This window comes from Stegostoma tigrinum, chromosome 7 (assembly GCF_030684315.1).
Source record: "Stegostoma tigrinum isolate sSteTig4 chromosome 7, sSteTig4.hap1, whole genome shotgun sequence".
Taxonomy (NCBI): Eukaryota; Metazoa; Chordata; class Chondrichthyes; order Orectolobiformes; family Stegostomatidae; genus Stegostoma; species Stegostoma tigrinum.
In genome coordinates this window covers 86,028,460-86,055,537 of record NC_081360.1, presented here as the reverse complement: position 1 = coordinate 86,055,537, position 27,078 = coordinate 86,028,460, and the positions used below count along the sequence as shown (strand labels likewise).

Here is a 27,078-nt window from a genome sequence, read left to right as displayed (position 1 = left end):
AACTCCGGATCATTCAGTAGGTTGAGGGGGTGGTAGACAGGAGTTACAGGGAGGTTGTCACACCCAAGGTACAGAACAAAGATAGCTGGATGACTGTAAGGATGGGGTAAGGGAATTGGCGGACAGTACAATGATCCCCTGTGGCCGTTCCCCTCAATAATATGTATACCGCTTTGGATACTGTTGGGGGCGACCTATCGGAGAAGGCCATAGCAAACAGGTCTCTGGCACTGAGCCTGCTCTGTGCCTCAGAAGGAAGGGGGAAGCGTAGGAGAGCAATAAGTGATAGGATATTCAATGGTTAGGAGAACAGACAGGAGATTCTGTGGCCGTGAATGAGGCTCCCGGATAGTATGTGCCTCCTGGGTGCCAGGGTCAAGGGTGTCTCAGACCAAGTCTACAGAATTCTTAAGGGGGAGGGTGAGCAGCCAGAAGTCATGGTACGCATTGGTACCAATAACATAGCTAGGAAAAGGGATGAGGATCTGAAAAGTGAATATAGGGAGTTAGATTGCAAGCTAAAAGGCAGAATGAGCAGAATAGTAATCTCAGGGTTACTACCGGTGCCACGGGCTAGTGAAGCTAGGAATGGAGACCAAGTGCCGCTGAACATGTGGCTACAGAGCCTGTATAGGAAGAAGGACTTCAGATATGTGGGTCATTGGTAAACCTTCTGAGGAAGGTGGGGCCTGTACGGGAAGGACAGGTTGCACCTGAACTGAACATGCGCCAATATCCTGGACAAGAGGTTTGCTACAGCTATGGACCAGAGCTATGGAAAAGAGGGTGAGGTAGTCAGTGTACAGCAGGACACAATATGAGGAGGGTCTGTGAGGAAGGATAGGCAGTTGATATTGATTGGGGCGGCACGGTGGCTCGGTGGTTAGCATTGCAGCCTCACAGTGACAGGGACCTGGGTTCAACTTCAGCCTCGGGAAACTATCTGTGTGGAGTTTGCACATTCTCCCCGTGCCTGCGTGCGTTTCATTTGGGCACTCCGGTTTCTTCCCACAGTCCAAATATGGGCAGGGTAGGTGGATCAGCCATGCTAAATTGCCCATAGTGTTTAGGGGGATGGGGATGGGTCTGGGTGGGATGCTTCAAAGGGCAGTATGGGCTTGTTGGGCTGAAGGGCCTGTTTCCACACTGAAGGTAATCTAATCTAATATGGCAAAGTTGCAGTCAGAGCGGCAGGTTGAAGTGCTTCTGTAGTGCAAGAAGTGTCAGAAATAAGGGTGACGAACTTAGAGCATAAATCAGCACTTGGGGCTACGATGTTGTGGCTATTACAGAGAGTTGGATATCACAGGGGAGGGAATGGTTGATGGATGTTCTGGGGTTTAGATGTTTCAAAAGAAATAGGGAGGTGTGTAAAAGACATGGGGGAGTGGCATTGCTAATCAGGGATGGTATCACTGCTGCAGAAAAGGAGGTCATCAAAGAGGGTTTGTCTACTGAGTCAGTGTGGGTGGAAGTCAGTAACAGGGAAGGAGCAGTCACGTTTTTGGGAGTTTTCTATAAACCCTCCAGTAGCAACAAAGATGCTGAGGAACTGATTAGGAGGCAAATTTTGGAATGGCGCAGAAGTAAAAGCGTTGTTGTCATGGATGACTTCAACTTCCCTAATATCGACTAGACCGTCCTAACTGCAAATAGTTTGGATGGAGCAGATTTTGCCAAGTGTATGCAGGAAGGATTTCTGACTCAATAAGTAGTTAGGCCGACTAGAGGGGAAGTCATATTGGATTTGGTGCTTGGCAACGAACCAGGCCAGGTGCCAGATCTATCAGTGGGAGTGCATTTTGGTGATAGCAATCACAACTCCCTAACTTTTACTACAGCCATGGAGAGGGATAGGAGCAGACAGTATGGAAAGTATTTAATTGGGGGAGGGGGAATTACAATGCAATTAGGCAGGAACTGCAGAGCATAAATTGCGAACAGATGTTCTCAGGGAAATGCACGACAGAAATGTGGAGATTGGAGCACTTGCTATGAGTGCTGGATCGGTTTGTCCCACTGAGGCAAGGAAGGGATGGTAAGGTGAAGGAACGTTGGACGACAAGACATGTGGAACATGCAGTCAAGAAGAAGAAGGAAGCTTACTAAAGGTTGAGGAAGCAAGGATCGGACAGGTGTCTACAGGGTTACATGGTAGCCAGGAAGGATCTGAAGAATGAACTTAGGAGAGCTAGAAGGGGGTCATGAAAAAGCCATGGTAGGATTTAGGTAGGATTAAAACCCCAAGGTGTTCTATACTTATATTTTGAGCAAGAGGATGGCCAAAATAAGGATAGGGATAATCAGGGACAGTGGAGGGAACTTGTAATTGGAGCCAAATGAGGTAGGGGGGGTCCTTAATAAATACTTTGCTTCAGTGTTCACCAGTGAGTATGACTTTGTAGATTGTGAGGACAGTGGGAAACAGGCTGATATGCTCGAACAGGCTGATGTTAGGAAAGAGGATGTGCTAGAAATTTTGTAAAACATGAGGATAGATAATTCCCCCGGCCAGAGGGGATATACCCAAAGTTACTGCAGGAAGCGAGCAGAGAGATTCCTGCTCCTTTGGCGATGATCTTTGCAACCTCACTGTCCGGTGGAGTAGCACCAGATGACTGGAGGGTGGCAAATGTTATTCCCTTGTTCAAGAAAGGGATTAGGGAAAATCCTGGGAATTACAGACTGGTCAGTCTTACTTCTATGGTGAGCAAATTATTGGAGTGGATTCTGAGATAGTATATATGATTATTTGGAAAAGTGCAATTTTATAAGAAATAACCAGCATGGCCTTGCGAGGGGCAGGCCATGTGTCACAAGCCTTATTGAATTCTTTGATGATGTGACAAAACGCATTGATGAAGACAGAGCAATGTATGAGGTTTATATGGATTTTAGCAAGGCATTTGATAAGGTTCTCCATAGCAGGCACATTCAGACAGAAAGGAGGCATGTGATTCAGGGAAATTTGGCTGTCTGGATACAGAATTGGCTGCCCACTAGAAGACAGAGGGAGTAGATGGAAAGTATTCAGCCTTGGGTTCAGTGACCAGTGGTGTTCTGTAAAGATCTGTTCTGGGACTTCTGCTCTTAGTGATCTTTATAAGTGACTCGAATCAGGAAATGGAAGGGTGGGTTAGTAAGTTTGCCAATGACATGAAGTTTGGTGGAATTGTGGATAGTTGTGAGGGCTGTTGTAGGTTGCAACAAGACATTGACGGAATGCAGAGCTGGGCAAAGAAGTGGCAGATGGAATTCAACCCAGAAAAGTGTGAAGTGATTAATTTTGGAAAGTTGAATTTGAATGCAGAATACAGGGTTAATGGCAGGATTCTTGGCAGTGTGGAGGAACAGAGAGGCCTTGGGGTCCACGTCCATAGATTCCTCAAAGTTCCCACCCAAGCTGATGGGGTGATTAAGAAGGCATATGGTGTGTTGGTTTTCATTGGTAGGGGGATTGAGTTTAAGAGCTGTGAGGTTATGCTGCATCTCTATAAAACCCTGGTTAAACACACTTGGAATATTGTGTTCAATTCTGGTTGCCTCATTATTGGAAGGATGTGAAAGGTTTAGGCAGGGTGTAGGGGAGATTTACCAGGATGCTGCCTGGACTGGAGGGTAGGTCTTATGAGGAAAGATTGAGGGAACTAGAGTTTTTTACATTGGAGCAAAGAAGGATGAGAGGTGACTTGATAGAGGTGTACAAGATAATGAAAGGCATAGATACATTGGGTAGCCAGAGACTTTTTCCCAGGATGGAAATGACTATCATGAGGGGCCGTAATTTTAAGGTGCTTGGAGAAAGGTATAGGAGAGATGTCAGAGGCAGGTCCTTTATACAGAGAGAGGTGAGTGTGTGGAATGCACTGCCAGCACTGGTAGTAGAGTGAGATACATTAGGTACACCTAAGCTCTTGGATTGGCACATGGATGATAGTAAAGTGAAGGGTAAGCAGGTTAGCAAGATCTTAGAGTAGAATAATAGGTTGGCACAACGTTGTGGCCGAAGGACCCGTACTGGACTGTACTCTTCTACCACTCCCACCATCACTCTATTATGAACAATTTCTCATTCACTACGCATACCTAACATTCATACGGCCCAACATCCTCACACATTCACTAATACTGCAAGACTCACATGCATTTTTATAGAATCCCTAAAGTGTGGAAATAGGCTATTTAGCCCAGCAAGTCCACAATGACTCATCTCCAGCTTGCATACAGTCAGGTATTCAAACAAGACTTGATCCAAATACTGCATTTCCCTAACAGATTTCACTACATACTGTTATACAGTACGGAAACACCTTTTGGTCCATATCATCTGCACTTACGAGACATCCCGATCAGACTTAGTCCCATTTGTCAGCATTTGGCCCATATCCCACTTATCCATTCCTGTTCGTTTACCCATCCGGATGCTTTTGAAATGTTGTAATTGCACTTGCCTCCACCACTTTCTGTGGTAGCTCATTCTATACATGCACCACCCACTGTGTGAAAAAGCTACCCCTCAGGTCATTTTTTAATCTTTCCATTCTCACCTTAAAGCTATGCCCTGTAGTTTTGGAGTCCTCCACCATAGGGAAAAAAACCGTCTATTCACCCTATCCATGCCCTTCATGCCTGAAACATTAACTCTGATCTCTCCCCAAAGATGCTGCCAGACCTGCTGAGCTTTTCCAGCAATTTCTGTTTCTGTTTCGGATTTACAGCACCTGCAGTTCTTTCAGATTTTATTCAGACCTGCTAAGTTTTTCAAGCAATTTCTGTTCTGCATCTGCAGTTCTTTCAGACTTTTATTCAGTGATCATTAGAATCTGGTCAGAGCAAGTACCTGATTCAAAGTGATCAACTCCTGTACTGAGACCAGACAAGCACCTTGATTGGTTGTGACTCCTAGCTTCTGATTGACTGTCGTCCCCCTTAATCCCATTGAGGACTGGTCCCTTTGACTTATAAATGTGCCCATTTGATTGAAGTACATGCAGTGCGTTTGCTGCTGGCATTTGTTGATGGTATGACATTGCCATAGGGCAACATGTCCATCTCCATGATTGCCCTGGGCTCTGAACAGTGAAAAGCTGCCTAGCTGTCTCTCTGTGCTAGGATGAAATGGAAGCCAAAGAGGCTGGCAACCTTGAAGTGAGCCTGAATTGAATGAATGCTAAAAACGAAGCTAACAGCCATGAGGATCAAATAAAGATGCTCAAGATGCACATATGTTATTGCATGCAATGTGACCCAGAATCAGCATGCAATTCATAAATGTCCCTGTGCTCCCTTGTAAAGCCCTGAGCAGCTGAAGTCAAGGGAGAGTTGGTCAGAAAGTAACCATGATGTTACGGTGAGGTTGGTGGTTTGGCAATGCCCAATTGATGAAGGGTAGAATTCCATGCACCACATCGGGAAGTGGTGTCAATGGTGGATTTGGATCAACATCCAGAGATGCAAGCAGCAAATTGTGCTGCCATATAGATGCTTGGCAGTTCATGACAAGAATTAGCATGATCTACTTTCTTGTTGCGGTGGGGAGATTGGGAGCTACATGGAAATGAGGCAAAATGAACTAACAATGAGATGCAAATATATGGAAATTGGGTAGTCACCACTTATTAGTATGATGTAGGAATCATCATCTAAACATTTAGGGGATGATCGGAGAGTATTTTCTTGACATCAGGAATTTTATATTTTTATTCCTGCCATATTTCCCTGACACTTCCACTATTGCCCATGCCACTCATGACAGTGAATGGAAAATTCTATTCACTCTTTTATTTGTTACCACAAATCCCCAGATGTGGTCCCCAATTTGCTGCAGTTCCATAAAGAAGAGGGCAGCACAGTGGCTCAGTGGTTAGCATGACTGCCTCACAGTGCTGGGGATCCAGGTTCAATTCTATCCTCAGGTGATTGTCTGCATGGAGTTTGCACATTCTCTCTGTGTCTGCATGGGTTTCCTCCTACCATCCAGAAATGTGCAGGGTAGGTGGATTGGCCATGCCAAATAGCCCATAGTGTTCAGGGATGTGTAGATTAAGTGGGTTATAGGGGAGTGGGTCTGGGTGGGGTGCTCTGAGGGTCAGTGTGGACTTCTTGGGCTGAAGGGCCTGTTCCCACACAGTAGGGATTCTATGAATAAAATGATACCCCAGGTGAAGAGGAATGAATGGTTTCACCTTCTTTATTAACCCACTCTCTTGGTTGGTCGCAACAATGTGTATGAAAAGGGTCTTCTTCCTTGAGCGTACCTCTTTGCCAGTCCAAATGAACTTTTCTTTTAAGGGAGCCAATTTAACCAGACTTTCTCCAATTATATGCAACACACTTCACAAACATAGCCATGACAAATCAGTCACGGAAGGATAAAAGATACATGGATGTGAAATTTTCATGGAGAGTGTAAGGCAGAACATTACTTTGGGTGAGAACAGCAGCATTGACTTTAGGCACTAAGGCAGTTGATTTTAAGGTCCTTAGCTTTGTGGGTTAACTAAATTTTTTCTGTCCTGTTTTCCTCCCAGTGACGATTGCTTCCAGCACTCAGACCGAGAAAGTATTATTTATTTCTACTGCAGGGATGACTCATAGTTAGCCTCAAGCTGTGACCTTCATAGGACCCTCATCTACACTGGCATATCAGCTCCCTGAAATGAACAGACCAGGGATGGAATTTGATTTTTAGCCTTTTTATTTCCATTTTTTTTCTGGAATGGTAAAAGATAAACATGTAATTTGACTCATACCCGCTTTCTGGAATATAACCCACATGGAGACGACTTTCTGCTGAGAGGAGACATTTAGGTTTTCTGGCAACTCTGCGCATTGAAGTTTGTCTTTGAAGATTTGTTTTTATTATTCTCACATGGGATGTGGGTGTCACTGAAAAGACTGGCTTGCGTTCCTCATCCATTATTTGCTCTTGCGGTGATTGCCTCTCTCCATGACAGAAGGCTAGTAGGAAGCAACAACATTTTTGTGGGCTTGGAGACATGTGTAGGTGAGGCAACAATGACAGATTGCTTTTCCTACAGACCATTAGTAATATGGATGTGTTTTTAATAATAGCTTTTTGATGCTTACTTGGTCACCATTAGACTAACTGCCCTTTTCACACGCCAACTCCAAATTTTCTTTGACTGAATTCATATTTCACCATCTACCATGCTGGGATTTAAACCCTTCTCTCCCAAGCCTGTAGCTCTATAATGGGAGGTGATGGCCAATGGTATTATCACTGGGCAGTTCATCCACAGACCCAGGTGATGCCCTGGCGACCCAAGTTTGAAGATGGTGAAATTAGAATTCAATTTGTTAAAAAAATCTGCAATTAAGAGTCTAATGGTGACCATGAATACAATGCCAGGAAAAACCCACCTGATTCACTAATGCCCTTTAGGGAAGGAAACTGCCTGGCCTGCCTGACATATGATGCCAGATTCACAATAATGTGGTTGACTCTCAACTGCCCTCTAGCGAATCAGAAATGGCCAATAAATGCTGCCTGGCCAGCTGATGCCTTCATCCTGTGAATGAATAAAGAAAAAACTGGTCTAGTAACAACATCATGGGGGGCACGGTGGCTCAGTGCTTAGCACTGCAGCCTCTCAGTGCCAGGGACCTGGGTTCGATTCCTGCCTCGGGCAACTGTCTGTGTGGAGTTTGCACTTTCTCCCTGTGTCTGCATGGGTTCCCTCCGGGTGCTCCGGTTTCCTCCCACAGTCAAAAGATGTGCAGGTTAGGTAGATTGGCCATGCTAAATTGCCCGCAGTGTTCAGGTGTGTGTGGGCTATAGGGGAATGGGTCTGGCTGGGATGCTCCAAGGGGCCGTATGGATTTGTTGGGCTGAAGGGCCTGTTTCCAAACTGTAGGGATTGTAATCTAATATAACCACTGTGCCATCATGACCCTCACTTACAAGGTGCAATGCTTCAAGGGTTCATACAAGGAGTTTTTTGACAGTCAGTAATTCCAACCTCAGAAGTTACATTCGCAGTCAGCCTTGACTTGTAATCTTTGAATGTTTTAAAAGGACCTGTCCAAAAGTTCAGTATGTCCATAAGCACTTCAGAACTCAGACCCAACATTACAATAATTTCCATCTATATTTATTTTCTTTAGTCATCCATGGGATGTGAGCATTTTCTGGCCTTGAAAATGACTTGCTTGTTGGGTATTTCACAGGCAATAAATCGCCAAATGCATTACTGTGCATCTAGAGTCAGATGCAGGTAAGAAAATAGAGTATTTCCTGCAAAGTTACCCCTCCTTTAGTAATAGCAAGCACAACCCTCTGGTGTAGAACCTCAGACCTTTGTCTTCATGTTTCTCCAGTCTTGTTTCAATTTCTCTTAAAGATGTTAGAGTCACGTTATCAGTTACACAATCACCATTTGTATATCCTATTATTGTACGCTTTGTAGATTAATGCAGACATCCTCCCGAGTGGCTCAGCCTGTGGAAGTATTGTTCAACACCCCAATATCTTCTCATTTCATCTGTTAATATGGATTTCACTGTATATAAATTGGATAGACAGGTGCGTCCCCACCTGCCTAACCTGTTCTTCCTCTCACCTCTGCCCTCCTCCCACCTCAAGCCGCACCTCCATTTCCTACCTACTAACCTCATCCCGCGTCCTTGACCTGTCTGTCCTCCCCAGACTGATCTATCCCCTCCCTACTTCCCCACCTATACTCTCCTCTTCACCTATCTTCTCCTATATCCATTTTCAGTCCACCTCCCTCTGTCTCCCTATTTATTTCAGAACCCCCTCCCCATCCCCCTTTTCTGATGAAGGGTCTAGGCCCGCAACATCAGCTTTTGTGCTCCTGAGATGCTGCTTGGCCTGCTGTGTTCATCCAGCTCCAGACTTTGTTATCTTGGATTCTCCAGAATCTGTAGTTCCCATTATCTCTAAACAGGTGGTGTGCTTGCTGTGCTGACCCACATTCTCAATGCAGTACTCCTCGCTGTCCAGTAGACATTCTTTGGTTTGACAAATGGTTCTGATGCAGATAGCACAGAACATTTCTGTGGAATGAAGGCATCATGGGTGCTTTCAGGACATTGGATTTGGCTGGTATGATTCTTCTTACATTAAAATGCGATCCTCCATATATCTCCAGCTTCTTCCAGGAAGAGGCCCAACGCATAAATGTTAATAATTATGCTCACTTCCACCATCACTGACAGTGTAGCGTTCAGTTTGCTTTGATGTTGCAGTTTAGTCTATTGCAGATGGCGGATTTCACTGGGGAAATACACACAGAACCATAAATTTTTCACACATTTCATCGTTCAAATTCAGGTGAGAGATTCATCCCTGAACTCTCTGAGCAAGAGTAATGCAGGCTGGTTGGATTGGCCATGGGAAATGAAGGCTCATAGGATTAGGGTTGGTGGTTGGTCTGGGTGGGATAAACTTCAGAGGGTTGGTGTGGACTCGATGGGCTAAAGGGCTGTAGGAATCTATTCATTAGCCTCAGGCTAAGAGCTCTTTCGCCATTTCCTCCTTCTCTTCCTCCCACTTTGTAAAGTTTGCCCTGCTCTGTGACTCCTCTGTAAATTCTTCCCATCATGCTGTACTCCAAGTAGACTTTTTATTATTACTGTCTGTGAGCAACTGAGTCTGTGCAGAATTCTTAAAGTCAGGCCCAAGTCTTTTGACTTCTTGCAGACTTTTAATAACATCTAAGAACTCTAGTGAGCATCGAACAGCTGCAAAGTTGACGCAAGAGCCAAAAGAAATCCACCAGTAACTTCTAAATAGTTAATGAAAAAACTCATCAGAGCTGGCAGCATCTGTGGAGAGAAAGCAGAATTTAACATTTCAGGCCCAATGACCCTCCAGTGACCCAAAATATTAACTGTGCTTTTTCACTACAGACGCTGCCAGACCTCCTGATTTTTTTTCGGTTTTTGCCTCTGATTTCCAGCATCCATAGCTCTTTGTTATTTTTCTAAGTAGTCCATGATTCCTTTAAATAGCACAGTCGGACAGACCTTCCTGCTGCTGAACTCAATCTTGTGAGGTTAAGAGAGGACATTGCTGGATCGTCCAGTTTCGTAAAGGCATCAATTCATTACTCTCTAGCTGACTTCGTGCTCCACCTGTGTTGCTCACAACTACACAATTGGCATCCAATATGACCCACACCAGAAGTGTGTGCATGTACCACAGACACCATTTTAACCTTTTAAAGCCACTTGTAGCATCAAAAAGTAATTTTATTTTCCCAAATTTGCACTAACAATGCTTGCAAATCTGACTTCAGTAAGATGTGAAGCAGATGTCCTCTCCCCATTAAAAGATAATCCAGGAGGAATTTTAAAAACTAACACACATATTTGAGCACTTGGGGCTTGGCAATAAGCCTGAAAAGCATATTCTTTTGATTGACTTTTACTTCACACAAAGCTGTTGGAAAGGATTTCTTTTTTTAAACTTTTCTTTATTCCCAGCGCCTGTGCCAGTTCTGACAGTAAAACTGACAGACCACTGGCTCCTGGGGGCCCATGCCGCTACATAATCTCTATGTTTTGTACATTCTCTGAAACAGAAATATAAACAGCTATAAAGGAACAGGGAACTGCCCTCAGCCCCTGACCTAGATCACTGGGTGTGTGTCTCAGTGGTCAGTCAACTCAAACTAACACGAATAGCTCTGTTCAAAAATAGTTTGGTGACAGCATAAAAACATTTATAGCAAACAACAACTATTTAATCTGAATCACTCATGGTTTGGAGAAATGTAGCGGAATTGCATTGTGCTGAAAATGAGCAACAATGGAGTTTAAATGTTCGTAGAAAATTGAGTTATTGTGAGAACTTATAAACAGTGTTTTAAATAATAAAGTATTCACATTTCTCCACCTGTTTTTTTTTCAAAAAAAGGACATAACAAAGACGAAAGACATTTCAAAATATTGGCCTCTCTGCTACAGGAAAGGCCACCATGAATATACGGGCATTGTCATGCATTTTCTTCCCTTTTAATATTATAAAGAATACTAAAATATGCAGTGGAGAAAATGTAATTACTTAACTGAAATGCCATAAGAATGGGAGAAAAAAACTTGCCCAGTATTCATTAATGAGTATTATAAGTCATTTTTTATGCTCATGGTGAACTACTTTAATGTGGAAATTTCTTTACATCAATGCTGAATTCATAGATTGAACATGCTGAACAGAAGCAATTATGTCATTCCAGAATAATCATCTCAGCCATTTCACTGCTGTATTATTTGCAGCATATGGCAACAAGAGTTGAATTTAGTTTTGAAGTGGGTTAGTGTTAGAGAAGTGCCAACAATCTTTTCTGACAATTTTGAATTTTATCCTGGCTCCATGGAAATGCATTCCAATTGGTGAATTAAAAAAACAACTTTGTTAAAAATTACACTTGTCCACCATTAATCTTTGTTTAAAGCATCGTCCTGTACAATTCAATCATTCCATATTGATGTACACTTTACTTTTCTCCAGTCAAATTTCTTTTCTTTGGGAAGCTAGTACATAGATAGATTCTGGGTCCCAATCCAACACCTCATTGTTATGGCTTATGGATGCAACTTTTTCATTGTATTTTTAAAAAAATTGTCCCAGATGTGAACTTAATGCCAAGTTAGTGGCATCAGTTGGTGATGGGATGGTGCTACCAAAGGTGGTGGCAGATGGCAGCCATGATGGGAACTGCTTGATCAAAAGAGTTGGCAGTTCCTCTGAGGGACAGCTGCACTAACGTGGACAAAGTAGTCATGCAGGAAAAATAGCTGTACAAACTTTGGTTTAGCTCAAGGTAAACCATGAAACATTAGTTTTCATGAATTTTTGTTTAAATTACAGATGTCCCTGCAGTGAATCCAACAGCCGGGCACAAAAGTTCCCATGAAAATCCTGTCCTCACCCTCTCCTGCGGATAATAAATTCCTAAAGGAGCTTATTGATACAAAAGCAATATACTCCAATCATTGGAGATCTGAAATGAAAACAGTAAGTCCTGGAGAAACTCAGCGGGTTGGAGAAAGAAACTGATTTTATTTTAACTTACTAATTAGATGGGCCACCATTTATTGCCTGTCCCTAGCTGCCTTTGAGGAGTTGATGGTGAGCTGCTTTCTTTGACCATTGCAGTCCAGTTGCTGTAGGTTAGTCCACAATGCCACCTGGAAGACAGCTCCATGATTTTGTCCCAGCGACAATGAAGGAACGCTAATATATTTTCAAGTCCAGACGGTGAGTGGGGCTTGGAAGTGAACTTGCAGCTTGTGCTGTTCCCAACAATTTGGTGCCTTTGTTCTTCAAGATGTCAGTCATCATGGATTTGGAGGATGCTTTCTAAGGAGCCTTGGTGAGTTTTTGTAAGAAATCGCGTAGATGCTGCTGCTACTGAACATCAATGATGGTTGGAGTGATTGCGGTGCCAATGATTTGGGTTGTTTTGCCCTGGATGATGTCAGTTTTCTTAGGTGTTGGAATTGCATCCATCCAGGTAAGTCAGGGTTACTTCATCCACTCCTGACCTGTGGCTTGTAGATGGTGGACAGGCTATGGGAAATCAGGATTTCAGCTGTAGGATTCCTAGCTTTTGACATGCTCTTGTCACTACAATACTTAGATAGATAAACCAGATCAGTCTCTGGTCAATGGTTAATGTTTTGAGCCCACGAATTTATGGGAAGAGGTGTATTGGACTCAAAATATTAGCTCTTTTTCTTTCTCCACAGATGCTGCTAGCCTGCTGTATTTGTCCGACAATTTATGTTTATTAATCCTAAGGGAGCTTGAATGAGTTGTCAATTGGAAGTGTGTTGGTATCTGTTGTTCCCAGCCCTGTCAGTATTTTGAAAATTCAGGACTATTCCAGAAGTAATCCAATGAAAATCATTAATGACCTCCAAGGCAGAGATTTTCATCAATTTTCACCCCATTGACATTTGAAATTCTGACCCTGAGTGATTGCTTCTTACACGTCTCTGGCACTTTAACAGAAGGTAAGAAACATTCTCAAAGTGGATGAAAGTGATGGTTGCCCAGACATGTGGAAGAGAGGGTTGAAGCTTCCTGGTTGGGTTTAAGGAAGTGGAGCAAACCTTTGAGAGCACAGAAACCCCAGTGGGAGCCAAAGAGGATGGAAATTGTTAATAATTCATTCAGCTCTGCGTTCCATTAGACACTAGTAAAAAGGAAATTGAAGTCTGGTGGCAAAGCTGAGTAAAATCAGCATGTGCCAGCTAACTACATGCTAACTTTGGCTTTGTTGAGAGGAAAACATGTAGATAAATGGGGGAAGAAGAATAGAGATGTGGGGCACACGTGAGAGGCTTTTAAAGTCATGAGAGAAGAATGTTTTGGAGCAGGTAGTGTGACTTTGGGACTGAATCCAAGAAAAGGTAATGTCATGGAGATGGACTGCAGAAAAAGGCATATTAAAAACATACTGCAGTAAGAGGCAGGAATAGAACAGTTGGTCAATCAAGACAGCTCTGTAAAATGATTATTGAATCATCAGGGCAAATACTCTTCACCTTCCTCTACTGCTTTCTCACCAACTTATCCACCGACCATATAATGCTCTAACAGAGGACAAAGCAAAGGGCTAATGAGGGAAATAATACTTTGAAAAACCAATGCCTCCAGACCATCAAAACCATTCCAAGAAATCATGTGGGCCATGTGCTTTCCATAAAGACTATACTTTGTAAAAAAGGGATTTTAGCCTAAAAACAGGTCTAACACATAGAGTCACAGAGGTCTACAGCATTCAGCCCAATACGCCTATACCACATAATTTTCACTCATTAAAATAGCTCCATTTGCCTGCATTTGGTCCATATCACTCCATATCTATCCCATGCATGTACCTGTCTAAATATTGTTTAGATAACAAGATTGTATTCTCTTCCACCACTACATTTGACAACCCATTCCAGACACTCACCACCCTCTGTGTGAATAAATTGTCCTTCTGGACTCTTTTGTATTTGTTCTTTCTTGAAAATATACAGGGAGCTACTTTATATGGAATATGTGGAATAATTAATACTGTCGAAGGTAGTAGAAAGAACATGATTTCTATAGTGAAACCAATTGCTACTGGTATATAGTCATAACAGATGCCATTTGTTGATTTGACCAAGGTTGTCATATTGCTATAATCAAGGCAGAAGCTAATTTGGAAGCTCTTATGAAATTATGAGGCATTGGCAAATTCCAGGATTTCAGAAACAAAGGGAATTGGAGAATGAAGATACTAGGTTGTCTGTTTTAATGAAAGTGATGATAACACTAGTTTAATAGACAATAGACAATAGGTGCTGGAGTAGGCCATTCAGCCCTTCGAACCAGCACCACCATTCATTATGATCATGGCTGATCATCCACAATCAGTATCCTGTTCCTGCTTTATCCCCATAACCCTTGTTTCCACTATCTTTAAGAGTTCTATCCATCTCTTTCTTGAAACTATCCAGAGACTTGGCCTCCACCGCCTTCTGGGGCAGAGCATTCCATATATCCACCACTCTCTGGGTGAAGAAATATTTCCTCAACTCTGTTCTAAATGGACTACCCCTTATTTTTAAACTGTGTCCACTGGTTCTGAACAAGACCAAGACATTATCAGAGATGGGTACAAGTCAATGTCATAGCACAAGACAGCACTGACATGGATCATTTATCTTATGATTCTCCAGGAGAACCCTCTTTTATATTGTTTATTATTTTGAAGAAAACCTGTTTAAATGTGATTATACTGAACATAAGGGAAGAATTGTATGTTAACCCCTTAATGGAGTTCCCTTCAATATGATTTCCCAAAAGGGGAATTTTATCATCCTAAGCCTACACATTTAAATGCTGATATTTGTACATGATAAGTAATTAAAAAGGTGAATTGGCTAAGTGCCCATCTTCAGCCAGAGACTGATTTATAGCAATTCTGTGCATATAAATATTCTTGGAATAAACTAATGTATTGCCATTAATAATCCTCTAACACATACAGAATGTGCTGCAGTAAAGGTGCTCTCTCATTCCAAAGTTCCTATGCAGTAGAATTCACATGGCAGTCCAGTAAATAAAGTTCTAGCACATTTTGAACCTACCTTCTTAGTCTTTAAGAAAAAAAAATCTTCTGAAAGACACGTTGCTCTCTTTTGGAGAGTTTTTGTTTGTCTTTTGGTACTAACCTTGCTGCAAATGCGTTCTAAACAAAATCCAGATGCAATAGAGACATAGAGATGTGCAGCATGGAAACTGACCCTTCAGTCCAATTTATTCAAGCTAACCAGATATTCTAAATTAATCTAGTGCCATTTTCCAGCATTTGGCTCATATCCCTGTAACCCCTTCCTATTCATACATCCATCCTGATGCCTTTTAAATATTGTAATTGTACCAGCCTCCGCCATCTCTTCTGGCAACTCATTTCATACATACTCCATGCTCTGCAGAATTCATTTTTGGTTCTTTCATTTTCTTTTCTGTCTGGTTGATTTTTTTTAACTGTTTGTAATCCATAGGGTGGGATCCTTTGTGGAAGATAAGGAGGAATTCCAAAAGATATTTCCATGCTATCTGAGCCACACTGATATCCAAGCAAGTGAAACAAAAGACATGCCATAGCAATTTCAGAAAGTTTTGAGGAGATTGTTGTGTAACAGAGGAACATTCTCAGAAATGTGCTGCCTGATCTGCAACCTTTATCTGAGGCCAGGATGGGACTTTCTGTGCCTGAACATTTCCTGTTAAGTTGCCTCCATTAATCAGCATTGCTCAATCAGTTACTGGCCTTGCTTATCTTACCAATAAAAGATTCAGTAGGAGATTGGGATCCCAGCAATATAGGGTCTTATTAATACAATTCTTATAAATCTATTTTAGCTGTGGTATAACCTTTGTGAAACAAAGGGTGAAATGCAACATCAGGATCACATCACAAGAGGCTACCAAGTACTGTGAGTAATACCACATTGCATTTTTACAAAACCAACTGGTGACGATTTCCACCTTTAACATTCCATATCTAAACAGCTGTCACTCACTATCTGCCTTCATGTTAAATATCAGTCCAAGATTTGTTGGTCAACATGAAGAAACGTAACATATGTTGGATTTATCTCCCAGTGAACTCTAATTGTATTTAGTTTCATCTTCAAATAAGGTATCATCATTATTGTTTTGCCAATCATTTTGTGATTTGTCCATCACGTCACATAGTGGCACCATTACTTCATGGACATTGAAATAGATAAGTGCATTCTGGGCAGCCAGAATAAATCTCTTGACCTATGCTGATGATGTCAGTCAAAAATCCCATGACTATCAGTTGAACAATATGAAATTAAGCATGTATTTCTACAAGGATACAATGATTTAAGGTGAAGACTTCTGGAATGAGATTGCCTCGCTTTGGCCTGTCTGTGGATGTCTTATCTGACAGTTCTGCAAAGATATCCAAGGTGACGTGCTGCTGCACAGTTTTCCTTTAGACTTTATTTGACAAGTCAAAGTTAAGTATCAGGGAGAATGTCCAGAGGTTGTTGACAATAACGGCAAGACTGGAAAGCTGTTTGTTGCATTGCAGCTGTAGCAAGGAGGGCAAAGGGCGATACTTAAGAGACAGCAACTTAAATTAAATGTTGACTATTTCCAAATCTCCATTTCCACTGAATTTGCTCACACGCTGCACCATTTAACAAAATGAAAATAAGTACTGGATATGTTTACTTTGGCAAACTGACTGCTTCTTGCCAAAGAACTACTCAGATCCTTGACCTTCTCAGTGCTGTTGCTCCAGAAACGCCATGTCTGCAGCCTTCTAAGGAGGATGAAACATAATACTCCATTTCTCTGCGCATATACATTGCAAGGGGGAGTTGCCTCCGTCTAATGGGAACAAATGTCTCTCTATCCCCAATCCAGCCCTGTCACATCACACACCTTAAACAGTATCCATGGAATAAAAATATTTTATTAAGTGAATCTAATGAAATATCTTAAATTTTACAATATTTGTCATATAGGCAATCTGCTACAAATGTCAATGCGACAGAAACACAAGCTCATGAATCAAGTATTTCTATCACAGAGGTAATGTTATCATAATATAACATATCAGATTGGTGTAGGTCTAGAATAAGCCTGCTCAGTTCATTATGTTTGTTCAAGCTGTTTGAAAGGATCATCAAACTATTTCCATTTACTGCCATCATCCTTACTCATTTGTTCTGCAAGTTTCTTATTTCACAAAAATTAAAAAGTTCTATTTTGAAAATTACTATTAAACCTACTTGTGTCATCACTTCTAGATATAACATCTCTCTGCTTTAAGAAACTTCCACTTATGTTGACTTCCATTATTTTGCCAACTACATTAAATCCGTACTGTTCTGTACAGTAGGAAGTGTAAAATCAGTTTTGGTGTACTGTTAGAGTAGGAACTGTGTAAACCATATCTTTATATTTTACTCTGTTTTTGATTTTGGACGAAAATGGGAAAAGAACAGTTTTCCCAACAAGGGATTGTTGAAAGATTGTGGTACGCTTTAAAGGCAAATAACTTGACATCCATTGTAAGATTTGTTTACACTGCTGCTTGTTCAAACAAGAGTGCAAGACGAACTCGAGTCAGGGACATGTGTGTAAATATAGATTTGGCCAGCACTAAGTAGCTGGTTAGTCTGTGGACTAGTGACCAGTTAATTGATGACAAAGGTTATCTGGCTGCCAGCAATGAAGTGATTTTCTCCCATATCTGCTTATCTTGGAGGTGTGGAAGTTTGGACAGAAGCAGTTAGATCTCTGGAAGCAAAAGCGCTGTGTTTCTGCTCTGCAGTAGAAAAAAACATCTCAAGTCTGAGGATTTTTTAAAAATTCATTCATGGGATAAAGGCAACATTGGCTAGGCCAGTGATAATGGGAACTGCAGATGCTGGAGAATCCAAGATAATAAAATGTGAGGCTGGATGAACACAGCAGGCCAAGCAGCATCTCAGGAGCACAAAAGCTGACGTTTCGGGCCTAGACCCTTCATCAGAGAGGGGGATGGGGAGAGAGAACTGGAATAAATAGGGAGAGAGGGGGAGGCGGACCGAAGATGGAGAGTAAAGAAGATAGGTGGAGAGAGTATAGGTGGGGAGATAGGGAGGGGATAGGTCAGTCCAGGGAAGACGGACAGGTCAAGGAGGTGGGATGAGGTTAGTAGGTAGCGGGGGGTGCGGCTTGGGGTGGGAGGAAGGGTTGGGTGGGAGGAAGAACCGGTTAGGGAGGCAGAGACAGGTTGGGCTGGTTTTGGGATGCAGTGGGTGGGGGGGAAGAGCTGGGCTGGTTGTGTGGTGCAGTGGGGGGAGGGGATGAACTAGGCTGGTTTAGGGATGCAGTAGGGGAAGGGGAGATTTTGAAACTGGTGAAGTCCACATTGATACCATATGGCTGCAGGGTTCCCAGGCGGAATATGAGTTGCTGTTCCTGCAACCTTCGGGTGGCATCATTGTGGCAGTGCAGGAGGCCCATGATGGACATGTCATCTAGAGAATGGGAGGGAGAGTGGAAATGGTTTGCGACTGGGAGGTGCAGTTGTTTGTTGCGAACCGAGCGGAGGTGTTCTGCAAAGCGGTCCCCAAGCCTCCGCTTGGTTTCCCCAATGTAGAGGAAGCCGCACCGGGTACAGTGGATGCAGTATACCACATTGGCAGATGTGCAGGTGAACATCTGCTTAATGTGGAATGTCATCTTGGGGCCTGGGATAGGGGTGAGGGAGGAGGTGTGGGGACAAGTGTAGCATTTCCTGCGGTTGCAGGGGAAGGTGCCGGGTGTGGTGGGGTTGGAGGGCAGTGTGGAGTGAACAAGGGAGTCACGGAGAGAGTGGTCTCTCCGGAAAGCAGACAGGGGAGGGGATGGAAAAATGTCTTGGGTGGTGGGGTCGGATTGTAAATGGCGGAAGTGTCGGAGGATGATGTGTTGTATCCGGAGGTTGGTAGGGTGGTGTGTGAGAACGAGGGGGATCCTCTTAGGGCGGTTGTGGCGGGGGCGGGGTGTGAGGGATGTGTTGCGGGAAATACGGGAGACGCGGTCAAGGTTGTTCTCGATCACTGTGGGGGGAATGTTGCGGTCCTTAAAGAACTTGGACATCTGGGATGTGCGGGAGTGGAATGTCTTATCGTGGGAGCAGATGCGGCGGAGGCGGAGGAATTGGGAATAGGGGATGGAATTTTTGTAGGAGGGTGGGTGGGAGGAGGTGTATTCTAGGTAGCTGTGGGAGTCGGTGGGCTTGAAATGGACATCAGTTACAAGCTGGTTGCCTGAGATGGAGACTGGGAGGTCCAGGAAGGTGAGGGATGTGCTGGAGATGGCCCAGGTGAACTGAAGGTTGGGGTGGAAGGTGTTGGTGAAGTGGATGAACTGTTCGAGCTCCTGTGGGGAGCAAGAGGCGGCGCCGATACAGTCATCAATGTACCGGAGGAAGAGGTGGGGTTTGGGGCCTGTGTAGGTGCGGAAGAGGGACTGTTCCACGTAACCTACAAAGAGGCAGGCATAGCTGGGGCCCATGCGGGTGCCCATTGTCACCCCCTTAGTCTGTAGGAAGTGGGAGGAGTCAAAAGAGAAGTTGTTGAGTGTGAGGACGAGTTCGGCTAGGCGGATGAGAGTGTCGGTGGAGGGGGACTGGTCGGGCCTGCGGGACAGGAAGAAGCGGAGGGCCTTGAGGCCATCTCCATGCGGAATGCAGGTGTACAGGGACTGGACGTCCATTGTGAATATGAGGCGTTGGGGGCCAGGGAATTGGAAGCCCTGGAGGAGGTGGAGGGCTCGGGTGGTGTCACGGACGTAGGTGGGCTAGGCCAGCATTTGTTGCTCATCGCTAATTGCTCAAAGGATGGTTAGGAGTCAACCACATTGCTGTGGGTCTGGAGTCACATGTAGGCCAGATCAGGTAAGGATGGCAGTTTCATTCCCTAAAGGACATTCATGAACCAGATGGGTTTTATTGAGGCAATTGACAATGGTTTCATGATGATCATTGGGCACTTAATTCCACATTATTTATTGAATTAAAATTCGATGTCTGCCTTGGCAGAACTTGAATCCGGGACCCCAGAACATTAGGTCAGTTTCAGTAGTAATAGCCAAGTGATAATATCACTAGGGCACTGCCTCCCCCCAGTAACCAGCTTATTTCGCTTCATTAATTTCTGTAAGCTTCTCTTTCGATTCCTCGCGCTTCCTACAGACAAAGGGGCTGGTCATAGGTACCCGCATGGGCCCCAGCTATGCCTGCCTCTTTGTAGGTTACGTGGAACAATCCCTATTCCGCACCTACACAGGCCCCAAACCCCACCTCTTCTTCCGTTACATTGATGACTGTATCGGCGCCGCCTCTTGCTCCCCACAGGAGCTCGAACAGTTCATCCACTTCACCAACACCTTCCACCCCAACCTCAAGTTCACCTGGGCCATCTCCAACACATCCCTCACCTTCCTGGGCCTCCCAGTCTCCATTTCAGGCAACCAGCTTGTAACTGATGTCCATTTCAAGCCCACTGACTCCCACAGCTACCTAGAATACACCTCCTACCACCCACCCTCCTCCAAAAATTCCATCACCTATTCCCAATTCCTCCGCCTCCGCCGCATCTGGTCCCAGGCTGAGGCATTCCACTCCTGCACATCCCAGATGTCCACGTTCTTCAAGGACCGCAACTTTCCCCCCGCAGTGGTCGAGGACGTACTTGACCGCGTCTCCTGCATTTCCCGCAACACATCCCTCACACCCCGCCCCCGCCACCACAACCCCAAGAGGATCCCCCTCGTTCTCACACACCACCCTACCAACCTCTGGATACAATACATCATCCTCCGACACTTCCGTCATCTACAATCCGACCCCACCACCCAAGACATTTTTCCATCCCCACCCCTGTCTGCTTTCCGGAGAGACCACTCTCTCCGTGACTCCCTTGTCCACTCCACACTGCGCTCCAACCCCACCACACCTGGCACCTTCCCCTGCAACCGCAGGAAGTGCTACACTTGCCCCCACACCTCCTCCCTCACCCCTATCCCAGGCCCCAAGATGACTTTCCACATCAAGCAGATGTTCACCTGCACATCTGCTAATGTGGTATACTGTATCCATTGTACTCGGTGTGGCTTCGTCTACATTGGGGAAACCAAGTGGAGGCTTGGGGACCGCTTTGCAGAACACCTCCGCACGGTTCGCAATAAACAACTGCACCTCCCAGTTGTGAACCATTTTTACTCCCCCTCCCATTCCTCAGACGACATGTCCATCATGGGCCTCCTGCAGTGCCACAATGATGCCACCCAAAGGTTGAAGGAACAGCAACTCATATTCCATTTGGGAATCCTGCAGCCCAATGGTATCAATGAGGACTTCACCAGCTTCAAAATCTCCCCTTCCCCCACCGCATCCCAAAACCAGCCCAGTTTGTCCCCTCCCCCCACTGCATCCCAAAACCAGCCCAGCTCTTCCCCTCCCCCCACTGCATCCCAAAACCAGCCCAGCCTGTCCCCGCCTCCTTAACCTGTTCTTCCTCTCACCCATCCCTTCCTCCCACCTCAAGCCACACCTCTATTTCCTCCCTACTAACCTCATCCCGCCTCCTTGACCTGTCTGTGTTCCCTGGATTGACCTATCCCCTCCATACCTCCCCACCTATACTCTCCTCTCCACCTATCTTCTTTTCTCTCCATCTTCGGTCTGCCTCCCCCTCTCTCCCTATTTATTCCAGAACCCTCACCCTATCCCCCTCTCTGATGAAGGGTCTAGGCCCGAAACGTCAGCTTTTGTCCTCCTGAGATGCTGCTTGGCCTGCTGTGTTCCTCCAGCTTCACACTTTATTATCTATCTATTTGTAATTGGTGTTAAGTACAGAAACCTAACCTATGCTTTCTGCCAACCTGAGTCTGAAATTTGTGTAAGTCAGGGAATTTTGCATACTTTAAAAAAGTCTTTAACTTTTGTAAATCTCCAGGAATAGCAGAGCTCGATTTCCAATGCAATACCCAGCTAAACATAACAGAACATGGGAAGTAGGAAGAAGAAGAAAGTTTCAGGGAGATATGCGTGAAAAGTTCTTTACATAGAGGGTGGTGGGTGCCTGGAACGCGTTGCCAGCGGAGGTGGTAGACGCAGACATGTTAGCGTCTTTTAAGATATATTTGGACATGTACATGGATGGGCAGTGAGCAAATGGACATAGACCGTTAGAAAATAGATGACGGGTTAGACAGAGGATCTTGATCAGCGCAGGCATGGAGGGCCGAAGGGCCTGTTCCTGTGCTGTAGGTTTCTTTGTTCTTTGTTCTTTGTTATCTTGCCACCAAGCCTGCTCCACCATTCAACGAGATAATGGTGGATTTTTTACCTGAATGCAATGTTCCCACTTTATCTCCATATCCTTTGATAACTTTAATCTAATTTTATCTAAAATACTGTTAATTAGTTTATTGGTTTCCACCAGATCTTTCCTTCTTTATCTCCTTTATTTATCTAGTTTATTTTCTCCTCTAATTGCATCATATATTATTCAGATAATAACGCTCTTGCTTCTGAAGTGGAAGATTATCGAGATCAAGCCCCATCGCAGGGCTTAACACACCAATAAGACTGATACTGAAATACATCCTGAGGGAGTGCTACGCTATCAGGAGTGACACCTTTTAGATGGATCATTAAATCAAGATCTAATTGGTCACTTCAGAAAGATGTGAAAGATCTTGTATGGTCACACCATGGACTTCAAGGAACATGAAATGCCACTGTGAATAACGATGCTGCAAACATGGTATCACATTGCTGCTGACCAGACAAGAACCCTGTAGCCAGTAATCCTTGGAATATAACATATATTTGTGATTTGATACATTGTTCTACCAAAAATATGAGTTGCAGCAATTACCCTACACACTATTGCCTCTTTTTGATGGCAACCAAGTATTGATTCCAAGCTTAAAAAGTAGAGGTACAGGTTATTGTTAAGGTTTACATCCATACATGTGAATATAAAACTTAGGAATGTGAATAAGTTATTTGGCACCTTATGCCTATTTTGCCGTTCAATAAGAGCTGATCTGATTGGCCTACATTCCCACAACCGCTGATAACATTTCACCCCTTGCATATCAAGAAGCAACATAACTTTTCATTGAAAATATTCAAAGTCTGCACTTCCAACGTTCGCTTTAACAAGAATTCCAAAAGCTCATGGTGCTCTGTGAGAAAAAAATATTCTCATCTCTGTTTTAAATGGGTGATCCCTTATTTTTAAGTAGTGGTCTCTAGTTCTTGATAGTTCCACAAGAAGAAAGATCTTGTGTCAGCCCACAGCTCTAAAAACGTGTTCTGTACCACATCACTACTGATTGTAATTTTCTTGAGTTCTTCTCTTCCTTTCATTTTACGACTTATAACTCTTCCTGACATGTTACTTCCATCCTCTTTAGTCAAAACTCATGCAAAATTCTTCATAATTTCATCTGCTATGAACTAATTTTCCATTCTTGATTCACCTGACTCACTTTCTCGAGAGCTACACACTTCATTAATTCTTCTTTCTCGAATATCTGTAGAAGCCAATATTCACTCTGATGAGAAGCCACTGTCCTCAATGCAGCCCTTGCTTTATCTCCACAGATACTGCCAGGCCTCCTGCATTTCTCCAGCAATTTTTCTTTTTGTCCCATTCCCTCTAACTATTTTCCTAAGCCTCCTCCATGACAGAGTCTTCCCTAAACAGAAGCATGTGTTGCCATGTTGATTCACATGCTTGGATTTTCCCAGTGGCAGTGTGACTGCATAGCTTCAACCGTTTTGGCAGAAACTCCTCCTATCTGTTTTTATATTTCTACCTACCTTTCTCTTGTACTCCAGCCTTTTTCTCCCTATTAATCTTATGTAGTCATTCCCTTTTTTAAAATATTCTATCCCATTTTCTGACCTACAACCCACCTTTTCATGATTATGTGGTTTTCCTGTATATTGATACTATCTTTAAGATTTTTTGTTTAACTGTAGATGGTGGGTCCTCTTTTTGGAATTTTTCTTTCTTATTACAATCTATTTATTCCACGCATTTGGATTATCTCTTTAAGTGTCTGCATTTCCATTGTTCTATCCCTTAACATCTTCTGCCAGCTCAGTTTTCACACCCTCATATTGCCCTTTTCTAAGTTCAAAATTCTGGCCTTGAAATCTTTAAAATGCTGAATGTTATCAAACAGTGGGGAGATGTTGCAACATTGCAGTGATCATGATCTGGTCCCTTGCAAGATTCAGATTTTTAAGGCTAGGATGCTGATAGGCATCCTCAGGTGTCTGTTCATATTGTCACTTTAGAAGGATTTGAATCAATTAACTGCTGACTTTGCATTTACTCTCAACTGATTGAACTACTTGGTCTGTGCTTGTGAAGTAACCGTTACAGTAGGATGTTACATAATTAGTTTTGATCCTTACAAGCAATGAAATATTGTGATCTAGAATTTTCTATAATTATTCTATAATGGAGATGTGGTTCAGCTCACAGAAGTAGTACACTTGTGTTTAGTAGGTAGTGTTCAAGCCCCATTCAACAATATGAACCTTCAAGAACATGAATCCTTAATCCTTACCTAGGTTGGGATAAAGTCACAGAACCACAGGGCAGTATAATGTCACAGCACACTATTTAGCTCATTGAATGTCTGTTCATTCCTTTGAATGGGACAATTAGTCCCATTTCTTCACTCTTCTCTCTTGTAATTGCAATATTTTCCTCATTAATATATTCAACTAATCTCTTCTCAAAATTACTATTGAATCTGTAGCCATCATTCTGATACGGAGTGCATTCCAAATCCCAAGCATGTATCACACAAAAAGATTTTTCCTCTTGTCACCTCCAGTTTTTCAACTCAATAATTTCAGTCAATGCATCCTGGCTTTTAGCCTTTGGAACAGTTTGCCATTATATAAAACCTTCCTGGTTAGAGAACAACCTCAATATGTCCAGTTATGCACATATCTAACATCCCTCACCCCTAGAAACTTTACACCTAATCTTTCCATACTGTTTCCAAATATACCCATGCTCCCTAAAGCATGATGCCCAAAACTGAGTACAATTTTTTTTGTCCAGGATCACTCAACTGTTTTGTGCAGGCTAAGCAATTCATCCTTTCATTTATATTCTATGCCTCTATTCATAACACACAAATACTTTACCAATTGCAGCATCATACCAGCAACTTCCATAAATCTTTGCCCAAACACTCTTAGGTCCTTTGACCATTTTGTACCATCTCATTATTCTCTCTTCATTCATTATGCCCTTACCCATTCCGTCAATTTGTCCATGTCTGCTTGAAGTCTATCAATGCATTCCTCACTGTCCTTTGTATAAAAAATTGTCAGTTCCTGTTGGTCAGTGCAGGTGAATGTTCAAAATTGTTTGGAGAGGAGTAGTGAGTTTTCCTATTGCTCTTGTTAGTTTCCTTCATCTCTTGCTCGACAGAAAATTAGCAGTGCATTTGCCTTTATAGCCAACAATGCTTTTGAAAATAATTCATATTCAGAGCAGTGCTTTGGGATGGCCGAAAGATGTGATATCAATATCAATGCTTTGATTCTACACCTATCTACAGTGGGCTCTTGAAAGATAGATGTACACATGAGAGATGCCCTAACTAGCTAAGAAACGAAAGGTTTAAAATGTGGAATCTTTGATAAATGAAGTAACTTTATACTTAACATAATTCACGTCGAGTGCTTCTAATGATGTAAGCCACAAGAGAGAAGAATGAATGGCTCATGACAAAAGTTGAATTTACAGATTGAACTACTGATACAAACTCAATGACAGATATTTGTTATTCTTTGTGAAATAAAACCTAATTTCAATAATAACATAAAATATTTAGATTTCTTATTGATAAGAGTGAGATTGTATGTCAAAGGCAGTAACAGCGAAAGTATAGCTCAGGTGATAATTACATTAGACTTACAGTGAAATACTTTCATCGATAGGAGTATTTTACCACAATGAAACATCACAGAGCACTTTAAACAATAATTTACTTACAAAATAATAACTATTATAATGCAGGGCAAAGAAAACAAATCACTCATCTAGAGATACCAGCATTTCTGACAGACCAGTTGCACTTAGAATAGAGCATCTTTTGGATTAGAACGTCTTTTATTGTCATGTACTCCATTGTCGAAGTACAATGAAAAGCTTTTATAATGTCAGCCTCTTATGGCCCCATCTTACGATACAAGTACCGAGGTACAAATCTTGGATACAGAAGAAGAATAAAAATAGTTGCATTACTTTACTTTACAGGTGTTAAAAATTAGTGAGAAATAAGACATTGTTAAAGGATTGGCATAGATTAGACTAAAAAAAAGTCAAAATAAATATTACATTGTAGCAGCTCAGTGCAGGGTCTCTGTGGTTTGATCACCAGTGTCAGATCCCAGTCCAACAGCTGTCTGCACTCTGCTCCAAGGCTCCAGTCTGCTCCATGCCAGAACTCAGCTGCTCCAAAGTAAGTTCCAGGACTGCCTCACCTGGCGCCAGTGTCCGCCCAGGAGTCACTGTCTGCATGCTTCTCTGGGACTCATTGCCCTTGCACTGCTCTGGCATTTGTTGCCTGCACGCTATTCCAGGACTCGCATCACCTACCTTCTTATTGATGCAGCCTGAATGAAGATGATATCCAATAGTGCTGTAAGATGAGAAAGAATTTTCCCCAGTGCCAATGAAAGAACAGTAGTATACGTCCAAGTTGTGTGATTTTGAAAGAAAACTTGAAGTTGTACAATTGGAAAGTTCTGTGAAATAAGCTTTAGTGTGGAATTATTCTTCACCAGAAGTACCCCACATTCAACTGTGAGATCATACTGGCCATTCTGTTGTTCACTTTACAATACTGGCTGTAAGAGAATGTGTGGAACAACTCACTGCCCAGTATTATTGTTTACATATCCTCATTTAAAATACAATTTTCTGTAGATAAGCCCTACAAATAAAACTGAACTTATGCATGAAGAAGGGTCTCGGCCC

At 43.0% G+C, this 27,078-nt stretch overlaps 1 pseudogene; it reads left to right on the top strand.

Moving 5' to 3' along the window:
- Positions 1 to 335: 335 nt before the first annotated feature.
- The window catches only part of LOC125454035 (large ribosomal subunit protein uL6-like), a 43,163-nt pseudogene continuing 16,420 nt past the window's right edge, over positions 336 to 27,078 (top strand).